Raw genomic sequence first — 4,261 nt, forward strand, 5'->3', positions numbered from 1 at the left:
CCAGGCAAATGCCAAAGTTCAACTTTTTTTCAATAATTATTTATTTATTAAAAAAAGACCATTTACAGCCAATGCAGGCAATTTACCATAGGTAATATATGGTTTTAAAGCTTTTTAACAGTTATAGCGCCACCTTTGGTCCGATCTCCATAAAATGTGGCATGCTTCTTAATGATGTTATGTCACATATGCTCACCAATTTTTGTGAAGTTCTGAGCTTTCATTTAGGATTTATAGGCTTTTTAATGTATTTTGCCACGCCCATTTTATAAATGACCCTATTACAGCCATCCAAATGCAAAAGTTCAACTTTTTTTCGATAATTATTGATCTAGAGAGTCCAGAGAATTGTCCTAGACTGGTCTGGCTCCGATCGGGCGAAAAACCTAGGACTAGTTCGCAAAAGTAGGTTTTTAACATATTCATGAATATTTAATGAACGGTTTGATTGACAGCAATGGTTCTTGAGGCAAAGTTGTTCAGCATGAGCAGATCTATCAGATGATATGCATTTTGTGACAATAAGTGTAACACCACGTGATTACAGAGCCTTAAAACTCGTTAGCGCCAACTAGTGGCCGATTTCTTTCAAAATTCTTACAGACCTCTAGGGGCTTGAGCCGAACATGCCCACCGAGTTTCGTTCCGATCGGACTTCGTTAATAGGTGCTCAAACCTCATTGGCCAATGGCGGCCATGTTTTTCGAGATACGCCAATATCCTTTTAGACATACATGGCCCCTTGGGCCAAGACACTGCATACCAAATTTCAAGTCATTCGGAAAAACGGTCAGGTGTCTATACGTTTTTATTGTTTTATAGCGCCACCATGAGGCCAATCGACGCAATTTTTTTACTGTGACCCCAGACTGAACCCATACACATGTGTATCGAGTTTGGTTAAGCTATCTCATTTACTTTTTGAGTTATAGCCATTTTAGTAAAATAGGCTCCTCCCACAATGTTCATTTTATGCCCCCTAGCGACCATGAATAAAAATTTCGACTTTTTTTTGACAATTATTGATCTTCAGACTCCAGAGAACATTTCTGCACTGGTTTGGTTCCGATAGGGCAAAAAACCACAGACTACTTCGCAAAAGTAGATTTTTGACAAAATTCAAAATGGCGGAAAATCTATCATGGCGGAAATGAAATCGGAGATATACGTTTTGTTCGTCAGGCGTCCAGCTTTCCAATGATATAAGACACTTGAGTCTACGACAAACGGTCTAGGAGTTATGAGCTGTTTCGCGCTTTTGGTTGCTATAGCGCCACCTATGGGCCAATCGGGGTCATAATCTCTAAACCTCTCCTCGATTTTTGTACTACCATCTGGCAAAGTTTCAATGCTCTAGCCCTTACGGTTTGGGCTGCACGATGCGTTTTACGGCAGAAGAATAATAATAATAATAATAAAAATCCTTACAATTACAATAGGTGTTCAGCACTTCGTGCTTGAACCCCTAATAAAAATCAGTACAATTACAATAGGGTTTCAGCACTTCGTGCTTGAACCCCTAAAAATCCTTACAATTACAATAGGTGTTCAGCACTTCGTGCTTGAACCCCTAATTAAAGCTGCAAGCAGCATTTATCGGGGTTCAAGCATTTAAGGCCTTTAAGCACATAAGCATTTAAGACATTACGTTTTATTTAGCAAGCTTTTAACCACTGAAATAATAGATGGAAAAATCCATTTACAGCTAATACAGGCAATTTACCATAGGAAATACATGGTTTTCAAACCTTTTTGCCAGTTATAGCGCCACCTATTATCCAATCTCCATGAAACTCTGCATGCTTCTTCACCATGTTATGACACATATGCCCACCAATTTTCGTGAAGTTCTGAGTTTTTATTTATGATTTATAGGCATTTTAATGTATTTTGCCACGCCCCTTTTATAAATTACCCTATTACAGCCACCCAAATGCAAAAGTTAAACTTTTTTTCGATAATTATTTATCTAGAGAGTCCAGAGAATTGTCCTAGACTGGTCTGGTTCCGATCGGGCAAAAAACCAGGGACTAGTTCGCAAAAGTAGGTTTTTAACATATTCATGAATATTTAATGAACGGTTTGATTGACAGCAATGGTTCTTGAGGCAAAGTTGTTCAGCATGAGGAGATCTATCAAATGATATGCAATTTGTGACAATAAGTGTAACACCACGTGATTACAGAGCCTTAAAACTCGTTAGCGCCAACTAGTGGCCGATTTCTTTCAAAATTCTTACAGACCTCTAGGGGCTTGAGCCGAACATGCCCACCGAGTTTCGTTCCGATCGGACTTCGTTAACGGTGCTCAAATTTCATTGGCCAATGGCGGCCATGTTTTTCGAGATACGCCAATATCCTTTTAGACATACATGGCCCCTTGGGCCAAGACACGGCATACCAAATTTCAAGTCATTCGGAAAAACGGTCAGGTGTCTATACGTTTTTATTGTTTTATAGCGCCACCATGAGGCCAATCGACGCAATTTTTTTACTGTGACCTCAAATTGACCTCCTACATATATGTACCAAGTTTGGTGAAGATATCTCATTTCGTTCACGAGTTATAACAATTTTAGTAAAATTGACTCCGCCTCCTTTGAACATTTTGGCACCCCATAGCGACCTTGAATCGAAATTTCAACTTTTTTTCGATAATTATTGATCTTCAGACTCCAGAGAACATTTTTGCACTGGTTTGGTTCCGATCGGACAAAAAACCACAGACTAGTTCGCAAAAGTAGGTTTTTGACAAAATTCAAAATGGCGGAAAAATTTGCATACCGGAAATGAAATCGGAGATATACGTTTTGTCCGTCTTGAGCCAAGGATTACAGTGATATAAGACACTTGAGTCTACGACAAACCGTCTAGGAGTTATTAGCGATTTTATACTTTTGCTTACTATAGCGCCACCTATTGGCCAATCGGGGTCATAATTTGATAACCTCTCCTCGATTTTTGTACTACCTTCTGGCAAAGTCTCAAGTCTCCAGCACTTACGGTTTGGGCTGCACGATGCGTTTTACGGCAGAATAATAATAATAAAAATCCTTACAATTACAATAGGGTTTCAGCACTTCGTGCTTGAACCCCTAATCAGTACAATTACAATAGGGTTTCAGCACTTCGTGCTTGAACCCCTAAAAATCAGTACAATTACAATAGGGTTTCAGCACTTCGTGCTTGAACCCCTAATAAAAATCCTTACAATAACAATAGGGTTTCAGCATTTCATGCTTGAACCCCTAATAAGAAGAGACGTTTTTGCCAGTTATAGCGCCACCTATTGTCCGATCTTCACGAAACTTGGCATGCTTCTTCACCATGTTAGGACACATATGCTCATCGATTTTTGTGAAGTTTGGTGTTTTCCCTTAGGTTGTATAGGCTTTTGAGTGTTTTTTGTTCCTCCACTTTCCTAAATGACCCTGTTACAGCCAGGCAAATGCAAAAGTTCAACTTTTTTTTGATAATTATTTATCTAGAGAGTCCAGAGAATTGTCCTAGACTGGTCTTGTTCTGATTGGACCAAAAACCAGGGACTAGTTTGCCAAAGTAGGCTTTGGACAAAAGTGGCCATATAAATTTTTTTTTTGCTCAAATCGGGATTTGGAGATAGCCATGTTGTTCGTCTGGAGCCAGGGATCACAGTGATGCTAAATTTGAGCCTCTAGGACAAACTATGTATGAGTTATGACCAATTTAGTAAATGGGGTCATTATAGCGCCACCTATGGGCCAATTGGGGCCATACTTTGATAGGTTCTCCCCAAATTGAGCACTATCATTTGGCCAACTTTCAAGGTTTTGAAAATTGCCTCACTTGGTTCTAGACCAGGAATTCCGGGTGGGAATTGAGTGAGGGAGCGAAAAGGATGCCAAGTTGGCTCCTGAGGGAGGCTGACGCAGTCTCGCCACCCTCCCTCGCCTCGTGTTTTCTCTCATAAGATTCAACACTAGTCGGACTGGAGAGCTGGCGGCTGGTGGGGGAGGAAGAAGGTAGTATGAATAAGAAATAGCGGAAGGGGTGGATCAGTCTCATCAAAAACATGCGCCGGCCAGTGCATCCCTGCGGCTTCCCTAAACCAAACTGGGCAGCCCGGAGTGGCGGTCTGGGGGGAAGGCGTTGTCTTTTCACAACCACTTCCAGCTCTTACGGTTTGGTCTGCACGATGCGTTTTAGGGGAAAATAATAATAATAATTAAAGCTGCAAGCAGCATTTATCGGGGTTCAAGCATTTAAGGCCTTTAAGCACATAA

The 4,261-nt window shown here is 40.6% G+C and overlaps 1 long non-coding RNA gene across 1 annotated transcript; it reads left to right on the forward strand.

The window, feature by feature from the left end:
• Nucleotides 1-1,295: 1,295 nt before the first annotated feature.
• Nucleotides 1,296-3,204, forward strand: LOC309495076. Its single transcript, XR_014204544.1, has 2 exons — nt 1,296-1,544; nt 3,069-3,204. It is a non-coding gene; the product is annotated as an uncharacterized lncRNA (long non-coding RNA).
• The last annotated feature ends 1,057 nt before the right edge of the window (nt 3,205-4,261 follow it).

Source organism: Leuciscus leuciscus (assembly GCF_965113295.1).
Source record: "Leuciscus leuciscus genome assembly, chromosome: 3".
NCBI lineage: Eukaryota > Metazoa > Chordata > Actinopteri > Cypriniformes > Leuciscidae > Leuciscus > Leuciscus leuciscus.